Genomic DNA, 14,831 nt, shown 5'->3' with positions numbered 1-14,831 from the left:
AAAGACAGACAGATAGATATCGACTTTCAAGAATCTGAAAGTCAGGTGAGAATCTGTGTTTGGTTTTTTTGTATGCACTCAACCATAACCTGGCGATAGCGGCAAAAAAACGCTCGAAGCTTTCCAATGATAACACAGCTAGCTGTCACCTATGAAGGCAGTTACCCTAGTTACCCAAACCCTGCAGCACACCCTTGCTTAACTTTCACACAGGAAATCTGCGGTCACAACACACAGTCAGCAACTGAAGCCATTGCGCAAAAAAGTGTGAACACCCACAGCCAACTTTGACACAGCTGTAATTTGTCTGATAGAAAGAGGTACAATGACCCTTAACCACAGCCTGACAGACCTTTCATTTTAAATCTGAGTGAACGCCACCACCTATCACACCAACAGCAGCATGATTAGAAGCAAAAGACACCTGCAGCCATGACAAAAACGAGCAAAAAAAAAAAAAAAACCCAAATATATTCGAGACTATGACTGAAAATGAAACGAAGTATTGAAGCATAAACAGCACAGGAAGCTTTACTGATATGTCTCTTTTTAGGTAAAAACCAATGTAACGCTGCCTAAATGAGGCTCAATAGGACACAAACCTACTTTGCCATTTAGTTTAAAATGTAAAATACAAAAAAAAAAAAAATAAATAAAAAATAACCACTGCCATATGATTTCTGTGGCACTTCACAGACTTCATATTTTATGCACTGAAAAGCAAGGTGTCAAAAGTCAGTCACCTAATTCGTTTCAAATCAATCAGATATATTTTACAATTAATAGCATTTAATGCTGTTCAGATATCTAATTCAGGCTGTAGTGCCAAAATGTAAACCAACATTGTGTTCTCATAAGAAAACGCAAGTGCAGAACTCTCACAATTCTTAAGACTTTTAGGTTTGGTGGATACAAGGCTTAGTGCTGCTGCCAATTTAGAGCTGGCCCTTAAGCATAGATGTTTCATGGCCACGGTCCAAGAGTTAACTGAAGAACTAGATGGCTTGTTACAAAGAACCATCTGGGAAGTCAGCCCTGAGAACTGTTTGGAAAAGGGGTACATACTTTCAAAAACCTCTTGGCAATGTCTACCATACGCTTTAGCCAATCAGATCAACAAACCACAGGCCACAGAGGAAAAATAAGCAAGAGTTTCAGAGGCTTTGAAAGATAGGTAGATAAATGGTGACGGTGGTAATTTGATTCATCTTGTTTTTGTAAGGAAAGTTTCAGCATAAACACTACTCTCAGCTAGTCGCTTAAAAAAAAAAAATACTAGGTAGCTCACAATATGACTCATCTATTTACTTTCTGACCTTAAACACAGACATAACTTAAGTCTTTTTTTTCCATTATACCATTTTTTTAAAATCAAAGAATGAGTCATTAAAGCCCAAGTATCAGTCGTTTACTTGTGCTTTAACACTAAGCTGTTATAGTAGTTTAGTGTTGGGAAGCAGCTTTGCAGCAAACTTTAGTACCTCATAGCAGTTTCCCCTTAGAACAGTTCTGAATCATTGCTATTAAAGTGAAAAAACAATCAGTATTAATGTGTAGTTAAAAAAACAAACAAAAACGTATTAATTTACAACACACACACTTCTGATCAGGCATAACATTATGACCACTGACTGGTGAAGTGGATAACACTGATTATCTCTTCATCATGGCACCTGTTGGTAGGTAGGCTGTATTAGGGAGCAAGTGATCATTTTGTCCTCAAAGTTGATGTGGTAGCAGGAAAAATGGGCAAGCATAAGGATTTGAGTTTGTTGTGTATGGGGCTACATAGTCAGAGACTAGTCAGGGTGCCTATGCTGACCCCTGTCACCCACTAAAAGCATCAACAACGGGCACACGAGCATCAACGGTGGCCTGGTTTTATGAATCACGTTTTCTTTCGCATCATGTGGCTGGGTGCGTGTGCGTCGCTCACCTGGGGAACATCTGGCATGAGGACGCACTATGGAAAGAAGGCAAACCAGCAGAGACAGTGTGATGCTTTGGAAACCTGCTGGGAGACCTTGGGTCCTGCCATCCATGTGGATGTTACATTGACATGTACCACCTACCTAAGCATCACTGCAGACCATGTACACCCTTTCATGGAAACAGCATTCAGGATAATTCATCCTGCCATAAAGCAAAAATGGTTCAGGAATGGTTTGAGGAGAACAAGACAGAGTTTGAGGTGTTGACTTGGCCTCCCAATTCCCCAGATCTCAGTCCAACTGAGCGTCTGTGGGATGTGCTGGACAAACAATTCTGATCCATGGAGGGCCCACCTCAGAACTTACAGGACTTAAAGGATCTGCTGCTAACATCTTGGTGCCAGATACCACAGCACACCTTCAGGGGCCTACTGGAGTCCATGCTTCAACTGGTCAGGGCTGTTTTGACAGCAAAAGGGAGAGCAACACAATATTAGGCAGGTGAATATAATGTTATGCTTGCTTATGTTATATAGATATATATATGACTCATCTATTGTTATACCCACAAGAAAGAACCAAAAGAAAAAGATAACTGGTCTCAGTAATCAACTGGTTTACCCATGTCAGACATAAAAGGGTAAAAAAAAATGTGAGACCACGAAGAAGGGGGGGGGGGGGGGGGGGGGGGGGGGGGGTGCATGCATCATTGTCACTGTTTCATACAGATTTTAAAATGGACTGATCTGACAGGAAGGGGCTAGCCAGAAGGAGGTGAGAGATGAACAAGTCAGTGATTGGTTGTCCTGTACCTCCAGATGTGGTCATCCAGCTGTGTCTATGGTGTACAGTAGAGCCATTATTGGATTTCCTCTCTGTTCCCTCGCTACTGGCCGCCTCAGCAACACTGTGTGAAATTACATAAGGCTCGCCCTGCCCCCTCCCTGCTGGCCAGTGTAGTGGGCCTTCACACACTGCCAACTATGACTCCCTGTAATCATGCAGGCAAAGCCACTCAACCAAAACACACTTGAGGATCTAAAAGATACTCCTTCTGTTCACTGACACATGCTGACACCAGGGAAGCACATTTTACGTAATTTCTCTGGTAAATCCATTATGGCAACAAAAATCTCAACAAATATCTAAGAATGAGTCTTCAGGAATACACCTACATGCAAAACACATGAAACCACAAAGTGAGAATGCAGAGTATTTGGAAAACTGGTTCAATAGCAAATATCGATACACACTGTACTCAACACAGCCTAAAGAACTGACAGTATTTCTCCTGAGCTTCTAGTCCAACACAGATGCAGTGTGATCCAGTTGTTCAAGCTCCTCCTATGACCTCTAACACCATAAGCCACAACCAGCAAACTGGTCAAATGCTTTGCGTGACTCCATGTGTCAGCTGGGGTGGTGCAATCATAACTGACATCAGGAAAAACAGGCTGACAGCCAAATGGACAAAGATGGTGGCCACCATCAGTACATCTATGGTGGTGATTCAGAGATCCCTGCAGCCATAAATACCATGCTGAGGCTTGAGGTTGGCTCCAAAGAGAGTCAATCCCCATAGACTCCCATACTAAAATCCACAACTGAATAACATGTTAAGAGCCTGGTACAAAAGCATTTTAGTGCGCCAATGATATTTATTTCCCTCTTCTTAGCAACTCAAGAGATGGTAACTCTCTGGATATCTACATGGACACTGCTGAGACTTAAAGTTAGTGGCGTGACCACTTTGCCTGACAGGTGTGCTAGGAGAGGGCATCAAAGCCAATGTCACAAGGCCTCCCCTCTGCTAATTCAAGTCACTGAACTGGACCTCTCCAGTAGCACTTTAATAATCTGTTAGCACTAATTAGCAGTGTCTTTATAAGTGCAGCTCACTAACCAAGCCTTGGCAGCATAAGCTGATTAACTCAGCACTCTACCCTTTCCAAGTATGGCCACTTCTGGCGCCAAAAAAAGCAACACGGCAGCAGCCAAATTGCTATGGTTGAGGCTTCAAAATGTAGACTCTGAAACCAACAGGTTATGTACAATCTGTGGTACTGAAAAGTGCGAGCTGTCACGTAAAGACCATTGACAGTTTTAAAGATGAATGTGGCTAATGTGGCATCATTCATTGGTTTCTAAAGTCCTGTTTTGAAGCCTTAAGGGGCAGATTTGACTGTGAAATCACTTGCTGACTGGCTAACAGTTTTGTCAGGCACAAGTCATTAGAATAATTTGTGGTATCAGTAGAAAAAGACAGTCCGCACACGGAACGCTCCTGGGAAAAAATTTTATTACGATAGTGCCTTCAAAGCATAGTAACTTAGGTCTGAAGAAGGGCATGGATGCCCCAAACATTACTATGCTTTGAAGGCACTATCGTAATAAAATTTTTTCCCAGGAGCGTTCCGTGTGCGGACTGTCTTTTTCTACCTATACCATCCTTGTTCCTTCACCCCTTTAACTGCTGTATGTGCGTGTTTGGCTTGTAATAATTTGTGGTATCCTCATTGTTTAACTTTCGAAACTGTGAGACCAAGATTTACAAATTGACTTTTTCAATATGAACCAAAACAATCGAATCAGACCGTAAACTCAGCAGGATATTGTTTACAGAGGTCAAATCAGAAAGCTTTTCCTATAGACTTCTATAGGACAGGGGGTCTTTTTGTACCCACAGCTATCACCATCTGAGGGCCTTCAGATACACTGTAAGTTGGAGAAACTTCCACATTGGCTTGAAGACCTACAGGATGCACAGTCTGAAACCGAATGTACTTCACTGTATTTATTAGAGGGCAAAAAAGACAGACCTTTGAACCAGGTGACCACAGGTCCTCACCCAGTTCTATATATTGTTACTGCTGCTGTTTGTCTCAATGGCTTGTTGCCAATTTTATTGTTCGTTTTTTGCCCCTTATAAATATAATGAACATTCAGAGTTCCAGTACTTTCACTCTCTTCCAAGTGTTTTATTATCACATACTGTTTCTGAATCAGTGCAGTAGAGCTTAACCATTACATCATTTTGTTTGTCCAGATTTTATTGGACAAAATTTAACTATTAATGACATTCAGTGGTAAGTAGGTAAATGAAACCACTGAAATCTGCGGTTCTCTGTCACCATGTGAAATTATATTATTCATTTGCATATTTGCAAAATAAACAGGCCAAGGTATATAAACTCAAGTCTTCAAACATGCATGTCTGCCCTAGACATGGGTAGTGAATTATCAACACCTCTGGCAGGATATTGTTTACAGAGGTCAAATCAGAAAGCTTTTCCTATAAACACCTATGAAAAATCAATCTGTCTAGATATGCAAAGTCAGCCTTATTCAATTAGGTCAGAAAACGCCCAATACACCAACTGCACCTTTATACTCATTGAAGTAAAGATAAGGAACAGTTCATCTGGTAGTTTAACACTTCAGTTTTGTTACAGCTGTTACTAGTAGGGTACAAATTACACAACAATTTGGTGTGTTTGTTATTGACACATAAAATTGTTTCTCAGCTGTGTAGGAAGCAACTGCATGAGGCCTCAACTCATGCATCCCTCTTTATTCTCCGCTGGCTCTTAAAGTCCACCTGACATTCAGCTCTCAATTCTGAGCAGCAGGAAATAAAAGTGAGGAGTGCACTTGTCTGCTGAGCTGACCCACGTCCCCCGCACTGCTGCTTAATTATTCAAGAACTTTGAAATGTTCTTCTGTATGGCAGCATGAAACCCGAGTGCCTCTGTTTGCCCCTCATGATAGCAGCTTCACAGAGCTTCCAGTTAAGCATATAAGGGTGGCTGTGCATGTACACTGTGGCAGTGTGCATATGTGTACACTACCAAATACTAAAGTCCATACATGCCTCTGTTATTTACACAGATGGCATAAACAATGCACCCCTCCTAAATATGATACATGAGGTTGAATTAATTATAGTCAGGGAGCAATTTAAGCAGGGAATAAATCCACACATTACAAAACAGAGACCAGATGTCACATCAATGGCTTGACGAACAGGCACATTCAAAAGGACTAATTTGTTCCAAACTGCACTGTCATGGATCCAAGGTACATGCCAAGACAGGAGCTCAATCCTCTCACACAAGCACACACAACCGGTAATTACGCCTTCATACCTCTCAGTTCTACAGTGAAAATACAGCTGATATATAGTCATCAACTCCCAGGTTGGCTGACTAACTTGCTTTAAGGGGGGAAAAAAAAATAACTATGCTGTAACACACATTCCTAGTAGAAAAGCAAGGCTAATCAGAGAGGCAAATACAACACTACCCACACTGGTAGCCTACACACAAACAAGAGTAATGCCCTTTACCATGCTGTCATCTGTGTTGCGTAACTGAGTCAAGTGAATCGCTTACCACAGAGCCATTTCTAATCTTTGATAATCCGCTGTCTGGCTCTCTTTTATGGCGTTTAAATATGGGTGACTGGTTTTAATAGCAAGAATATTTCATAGCTAGGGAAATCAAAACAGAACACCTCATGAATAATAAGTGACTAACTGCTAATAACAGCTCCAACACCTCCAATAACAGCATCCAAACAAAGGTGTATTACAAGAGGTTTCGAAGGTGTTTTGAAGCACAGTGAGGACTGCGAAGTATCTTTTCTGACCAAATAATTCTTCGGAATTGTATCAATGAAACACACAAAAAAAATTATTAAGTAACTTAACATTAAACATCTGATCCTATTCTGACGTTTTTAAAATGCAGTCGCAGCTAATCTCCAAAGACACTGACTACAAAAGAAACTCAATACACTTCTTAAAAAGGAGCGAGCTAACCAAAAAAGGACAAGACACCAGATGCTTTTAATAAATAATTATAAGAAAAGGAAGTGAAGTTAGGCCAGTAACAGGCATTTTTAAACACCAAACATTCAGATGTGTTATGATAAAGTGCGAGCTTTTATATATATATATAAAAAATTTTTTTAAAGGTTTGTCCACATACTAAAAACAATAGAAACACATAATGTCACAATCTGCAAACACACAATAGTAGCTGCTTGGACTGCTGTTTATACAGTTTTTGTCATCAGCAGGAACGAGTAGCACATTAACGCAGTGACAGAGCACCATGCCAACTGTCAACATCATCTGCAGCCTGTTTACCACAAAATTATTCTGAAAGTACACTCTGGCCACAGGCTGTGCAAGACAAACACACAAAAGCGAAACACAAGTTGATGCCAATGTTTTAAGAACTGACTAGTTTACAATCAAGTTATGAAACGGCTCATAAAAAGTACACATGAACAGGCACCTATATTCTCTCTCACATCATCCTACTGGAAACCTAACCTAACCTGCTCTTGCAAGCAACGCAAATTCCTGATTGAAGGATAAACCACTTCTTTTTGAACTCCGCAAGGTAACGGACACACAATCAGCCTGGCCTCCATACCCCATTAACCCCATGACCAGCAGACCTCCTCCCATCCACAACTGGATTTCCCTAAACTGCATCCTAAATGTGAAAATTAGATTACTTGTGATAAGGGCAGAAATCGGAGGTTGCAGGATAATGTAAACTTTCACTGTCTGCACTGGCCAATTTTCTTTGAACAACATGTCACAACAAGTTTTTCCATTTGCAATCATAGAAAATAGCACAGCTGTTTAACTTTAGCCCCCCCATGTAGCCACAAGAGCTGGGGTGGCACATTGTCCAGTTCAATGGCACTTAGATTGTAATCTGAAGCAGAGCAACAGACCAGCTGTGCTTGATCATAATATTCTATCACACTGAGTCATGCATAACATTCTCCACACACAAAACCTACCAGGTGCAGTCCACTAGTGAGCAAGAAATGCTAGACAGCTGCAGTTACTCATCCAGTGAGAAGGAAACTGGGCTGGAGGAGGGAAAGAGCCTGTGAGGCAGTTTTACAGAGACTGCCTCATATTTCTCTCTTAGGTTTCTACAATGTAAACTGGAGGGTTCATCAAGTGCACCACGTAAACTTGTGCAGTTTCCCTATAATAACTCTATTATGTGCTGCAATTAGAGTAAATATACATTTAATTTGCCATGTCAAGTGCTAAATGTTGGAAAAGTCACATCTGATTGGATTTGTTACATTATAAGGTTAGGGATGATGTGAACTTGTGATTTAATTTGCCATCCAACCGGCCTGTCAACAACTAAGATTCAGTAGAGATTTGAACCAAGGCTACATCTGATATAAAACAATCCTTATAGCCCTGACACACTAACCAGACAGGTTGACTTGGCTTACATGTGGACCAATGTCACTGGATCTAGTGAGCTGTTAACATCTGATTAAGAATGTGCATGCATTGTTTGACACTGCCTTACAGAGTCCAAGCACAAAGCAAGTGTCGTTCAAATGTCACAAACTACTCAAAACCATTGCTAAAATTTTAATAAAACCCTTATGGGACATAGAATGGTAGGAATCACTAAGGATACTCAGCAGAGGGCGAAGCAAGAAAAATCCTCTCACCTACATATCTGTTCAACAACTGGCCATATTCACCTAATTTAAGCGGTGGGCAGTATATCAACATATTTTTCATAGAGGCCATTACCCAGCTGTGGGTATAAATGTATCTTACTGCTTTGTCTCCATTAATTAAGATATTTAGATATTATTTCTTATTTTACAAAAGAAAATAGAAAAAGGCTGGAGTCAAATAAAACTGTCATTTCAAGTAGAAAAAGGGTAATATTTATAGGATCAAAATCACTATATAAACATAATAGAAACAGTCAATTTTAAAAAATGACATTCATGATGTGAGAAAACAGTAAATTTTAAAAACAAAGAACAAAAATATTTATACATCTCTTCCTTGTCCACCTGCTGCTCAAAACAATCGAGCTGAAGGTAATCCACTAAACCTACTGACAGAATGTCATGTATTGACAGCCCCCCCCAAAATTAAAAACATACTTAGGCGCTGCACAAGTCTAAAGCCTTGATTATACTTTCCGCGTCCACGAGTTCACTCGAGCCCTGAATTTGATCGACAGGCTCTGTGCGGATGTCCATGTATCTGCTTTTCTCTTTGCGACCGCACAGAATTGTCCACGGAAAATTCACACTACAATGCATCATCTACGCCTGCGCCCCAGCAGTATAAGAGGAAAGACTGCTCGAACATCGGGTCACCAGCCGACATGTCTATGCCGGGCATATATTCGAGGGTTTAGGACTGTAATAAAAACCCTAAAACTGATCTGATAGTTCAAATGCAATGAGAAAAGGAGGATTTTTTAAATCATGTTTCACTTGTCTTGAATATGCTGTTAGATGTGTTAGATGTTTTATTCCTGTATATGGGATTTTTTTGTTGTTTGTGGAAGACTAGCTGCTACATCACCAGCACCTAATGGTGACATAAATAATAATGAAAAAAAGAACTTGTGACATTTATTATTATGAAAGAGAGACATTTGGAATTTTAATGGAACTCTTTGATTTATGATGATGCAATGTGCTTTGTCTGCCCACAAGAATTTACTGTAAGGATTCATCTTTCACAATGGAATAAAATGAAGTGAGCAAGAACTTCCCCTTTCCAGTTTCATAACTCTGTTGTGTTTCATAATAAGAGGAGAAATTGAACTAGCGGTGTAACGGTCTCCCTGAGGCTCCATGCAGAGCACGGGATTATCTCCTGCCCCCATTACCCTTCTGGAAAAGGGGGAGATGTCTCCTCACTCTGATTTAACTCTTTGCAATCCTGACACCGTACTACACAGACTTCAGTTCGGCGAATTCAAGTGAGAAATTTCATATCATTATGGATTATTAGGAGATTTCAAAGCTTTTCAGACTGCCTCAGACACACAGAGTCTACAAGTACTATGACTGCTTGTAACACCTAATTATTTTACACTCATGCACTAAATAACCTGCGCAATTGAACATCAGAGTTTGTACCAGGGACATGGCAGGTTAGGGCAATTTTATGTCTAGTCCAACTGATTTTAATATGTACCTGTCACAAAAAGTTCAGAGCTGCAGCTTAGGAAAATAATATTTGTTTCTAATAATACCTGACATTAAGCCCCCAGAATATAACGTATTATGGTCTCATGATGCAGTTCCAGCACAATATTCCCCCCACCTGACCTGCTGCTACAGCCACTGCTGCCATTACTTTACTAATGAAGTTGCCCATATGCTGCAGTATGAATGCAAATACAGAGAAACAAGGATGACAACATGAATGAGACAACCATAGGATTTCATAAATGCTAAGGCAGAGAAACTGAGGGATTGCTTCATTGCTGTTGCAAACTGCAGAAACAATATTTGTACGTTAGCCAATCTTAGTGGTGAAATATGGCATTGAACTAAGCAGCTGTGGTTTAGCCATTTTTCTGTTAGGAAACACCCTCCTTGTTGGCATAAACATCATGTGCATAAAAATAGCTTCGGTAATGTGCATGCGTCATAATATGCTAACTATTTATGAGCTCACCTTGCTTATGCTAATTAGTAATGTGGAGCAGTAGGTGGTTAACGGGTTGTTAAACCATGCTAGTCTTGGGGGAGGGGTGGCTCTAATGTTTAAATATCAGAGTGAACTGGAAATAAATCAATGTTTTTTTTCTTCATTTATGCTCCAATCATCTTTGGATATCTTGTCCCAGTTTAACAATGAGATGTGCATTCTATCAGATGTTTAAAGGGCAACTTCCTCCTGATACACTCAGATGTTTCAGTTGGCAGGAAGTACTCTAAAGCAATCAGTTTAGTTCTCTGTCACCCATCACACAAGTGTTATAAAGCAATGGAATAGCTTTACACCTGGACATTCAAAATAATATATGGCTCATGTTTAATAATGATTGATAATGAGTTCAATAAATGTTTTATTCACTTGTTATAGCCAACTTATGGCCAATGCCTGCTTTACACACATGGTCATTCGTCACATTGTTGTGCAGTTCCTTTTATTAGCTCTCCCACTTACAGGCCACAGGTCACTATTTTTAATCACGCACGACTTGTGTGTAATCTATGTACTAATGGAAACAGAAAAAAATGCATAGACTCTTTGGTCATCAGTCACAAACTGGGTCAAAGGTGCTTACCAGCTTGGTTAAACTATGGCCTGGGGGGAAACCCTCAGGTCACCAAAGTCACTAAATATATAATTCTAGATATGCAGAAAGTTATAGTTAAATGTATGTACGTTTTTAACCATACCACACCCTTTTACTTCTGTGATGGTACATATTTCAGACGTGGGCTCTTAAAACTAAATTGTTAGATCCGGAAAGAGACAAAAAATATGTTTCTGTGTTTTAGAGAAAAATCACAGCAACAACAAATCTTACAGGACTTCCAAATCACTCAGTTACTTCATTGCTGATAAACACCTATCTACAGTAGGTGTTACAAGAGTCCCAGATACACAAACCAAGAATTCCTCTACAAAATAAAACACTTCAAACAACAGGGACACTGATCAAACTTAAAGTCCCACCCTGGTACTCAATATTAGGTAAACCATTTGTACCTCATTACCTTAAGTATCCGACCAAAGTGTTTAAGCCTGAGCTTTACAGAATTAACACCGAGATATTTCTCAATGGCAGATTAACTACTTAGAACAACCTAAATTTGAATGTTTCCATCACAGACCATCACTGCACACGAAAAGCAGCCTACCGAAAAACACACAAAGGTCCAAAACCCCGGTCCAACTCCAGCAAGTATATTCTCTCAATAGCAATGTATCAATCTCTTGACAACCAAACATTAACGCTAACTCACCACCGTCCCTCTTTACTTTTGTTTTTAGAGACTTGGCATCAAGCTGCTTAGAGAACTACTGTGTACGCCGATTATAGCTTATCAGCCATCTGACAACAAACCAATGCGTCTCCGCTAAAGTTAGCCGCCGATACAACACATTAAGTTCACTTCATGTAAAACCAATGTTTACAAACGCAAACCGGGCGCTATTGTGCACAGCCAAGTTAGCAGGCTAAACGACCTAGCTTGAAACCCTTTTCTGGTACTACATAGTAAAAAAAAGAAGTTGACAATCGTTAATATTGTTGGATATTGGTCGAAAAATATGTGGAATAACGTCGTTAAAGAGCCGCCACCAGCGTCCGACTAATTCAGCTCGATAAAACTGGCGCTGGCTACTCGGTCACTCTGACAGCCAGATTGGGTAGCTAACCCCCGTTAGCCATTAGCCAGACTAGCCTAGCCATGTAGCACGTGTTCCGGATTTATAAAATAATTAACTAGCTGGCAATAACCAGCCAACTAACAGTACCGTTGTGAGATGGGTAGCCAGCTAGTCGAACAGGGGTTAAACATTTAATTTCATACAGGTCTGTCGGATCGTGTAACTACAGCACAACGTATAGACTCGAAAAGGTCAATACGGCTATGTTTCTCCTCCAAAGAATAGTCGGACCCCGTCATCCAACGGCAGAGCAGACCCCCCCAAATCCAATGGACAGCCAGCAATGAAAGCTAACTAACCTTAGCGGCGGGGCAAAAGAAACCATTCGGTGGTATTATCGCTCTGTAACTACCGTCACAATCTTCGTCAGTCGGTCCAATTTCGCTTTAAGATCTTCCCACTTCGACTGAACGTCTCTCTCCTGGATTAATCCACATGAAAGAGTAGTTCTCGTTTTCATTTATTCCGCTAGCGGTTTTCGGATACGTCGTGCCTGTTCCTGCACAACACAGTGGTCTAGTACTACTCCCTGAGCTGGAGCTGCTGCTGCTGCTGCTGCCGAGACCATAGCAGGGCTGAACCGCCTCTCTCTTTCTCAATAGGTCCGCAAGCTCTCTCGCTCCTCCTCTTTACTCAAGCGCTGCACATTTCCCATGCCCACAATATATTTAGCAATATAGTAATTTGGCATGTCTCATTTTAATTGGTAAATAAAAGGTTATGTTTGATTTTCAAATATAGATTTGTAATGTATAAAGCATACACTGTACAGCTGCTCATATTTTCATTATAGTATAACACACTCCATAAACAGTCCACAAGAATTTCTATCTTATCATGGACTTATTGATACACTTTAGACTCAAACTCTGTCCCTCTCGAGCTACAGCCCGCTCCCTCCCCTCTTTGCTCCTTTATGAACCCAGAGATTCCAAAAAGGGTCAGCTCGAGCATTAAAACTCCAGGAAGTCTACATCTGTGCTGCCTGATTCCCGTGGAGAAGTACAAGCTGTGAATACACTGACTTAACATTGAAGGATAGTACTTGGGAGATCACAACATGCCATGCTGTGAACTTAGTTGATGACTCTGCTTGAGCCATCAACTAAGTTCAAGTGATCTGAGACTACTTTCTTTACCACACACAGGGGCTTCTAAAATCACCACCTGTGCTGAACCTACTTCACTCACAGAGAGGATTTTGTGAAAAAATGTCTGTCTGCCTTGTTATTTTTTTGTTTTTGTTTTTTGTTTTTTGTTTGTTTTACGTTCAGTAAGCGGAGCTCATTAAAGAAAAAAAAATCTGCTACAATATAATCCTGGTTTTTATGGTAATAAGTTTCAGTTAATTTTATACCGTAGAGTCATGATTATGTATTGTGTTATTCCACTTGGACAAGGCCTTGGCAACCTGTATTTGCCATATAACTATCTGGCACACTCCAGGCAGGCTTTATCTTGACCTAAATTTAAGCAGCAGCTTTTCCTATGATGTCAGTTGGGATTGTTTTTTTTTTTCTTCCCTGTGTTTTTCTTTCTGCTCTGTGGTTTGGGAGACCCCCTCTAACCATCAGTATAACCACCACCTCTTCATTCAGCCATCACAGAGCAGGAGAGATAACCATTTATTTCAGCTGGGTTTTCTGAGCCTAAGCATATGTCTAAACAATCTATCCCAGATCTGCAATGCCCAATTTATCAGCTTGTTGATAAAGCGCAAATGTTTCTCACTTGCCAGTTTTGATGTCAACAGCTGTGTTTCATCTGCAGCCAGATTCCGCATGATGTTAAACAAAGCTTCAGACAAAGCCCAAATGGACAGAACTCTCTTTGTCTTGCTCTCTAAATTCTCACAACTAGTAAATCTGGATAGAATACCCTTTGTTTCCTGAATGGAAAACTAATTTTGCAGCCCACTTTTGGAGGATCGTCTGGGGTATCTCTCCTACAAGTTATTCGTGCAACTAAAGGATTGCTTTAGTAGATCCAGAGCCCACATGAAAGGCACCACCAAGGAGGTGACTGCATCAGCTAAACAGACTTTAGAGATTTTAAAGGCCATCAGTTGACAGATACACCACAGACACCTATTACAGCTATAAAATAAAAGATCAGCTAAAGACCATCCTTATGTGAGATTACACCAGCTGCAACGCCAGTGAGTTCTCAGACCACATCCTTCAATCACCAGATAAAAATTCTGCAAATAAGGAGTAATATATGTGTGTAGTGGCCAGTTCCAGGTCTCGCTTTTGTATGTATCGCACCACATTTATCTTAGAATCTGACCTGCTGCTTAATTTCAGCTACACACCTTCAGCTAGGAGCACATTTTGGATTGCTGGCACACTGAGACACACAAAAACCCAAATAGAGACACACAAGGTGAAAACAACACCAGCCATGTTGCTGCTGCTGCAGCAGCGGCGGCAGAAAGCCTTTTAGAACTGAGAGGAGGCTGGAGGGAAAATCCTCATCAAAACAACACTTCTTAAAAGATGGGCTGCCATCCGGAGTCTGCCAGATTAATGGAGCTCCCCTTTCTGAATGATCAGCTTTGATTACAAATTCAAATACTCTCGTGCTGCATGGTGCCATCCTTCAAAGCTGTGGCCGATTAGAAACACATTATTACACTCTGGCATTCTTGGGTTTTGATTGCATTCATGGGTAGTGTTTAA

At 40.6% G+C, this 14,831-nt stretch overlaps 1 protein-coding gene across 1 annotated transcript in view; it reads right to left on the bottom strand.

Moving 5' to 3' along the window:
- ncor2 (nuclear receptor corepressor 2) overlaps positions 1 to 12,694 on the bottom strand; it is a 91,496-nt gene extending 78,802 nt beyond the window's left edge. Inside the window, exon 1 of the mRNA XM_030737611.1 lies at positions 12,450 to 12,694. The gene's annotated coding sequence lies outside the window, so the exon portion shown is untranslated. The remainder of the gene's footprint in view (positions 1 to 12,449) is intronic.
- Positions 12,695 to 14,831: the final 2,137 nt, after the last annotated feature.

Source organism: Archocentrus centrarchus, chromosome 9 (genome assembly GCF_007364275.1).
Source record: "Archocentrus centrarchus isolate MPI-CPG fArcCen1 chromosome 9, fArcCen1, whole genome shotgun sequence".
Lineage (NCBI taxonomy): Eukaryota > Metazoa > Chordata > Actinopteri > Cichliformes > Cichlidae > Archocentrus > Archocentrus centrarchus.
This window is presented reverse-complemented; position numbering and strand designations above follow the sequence as displayed.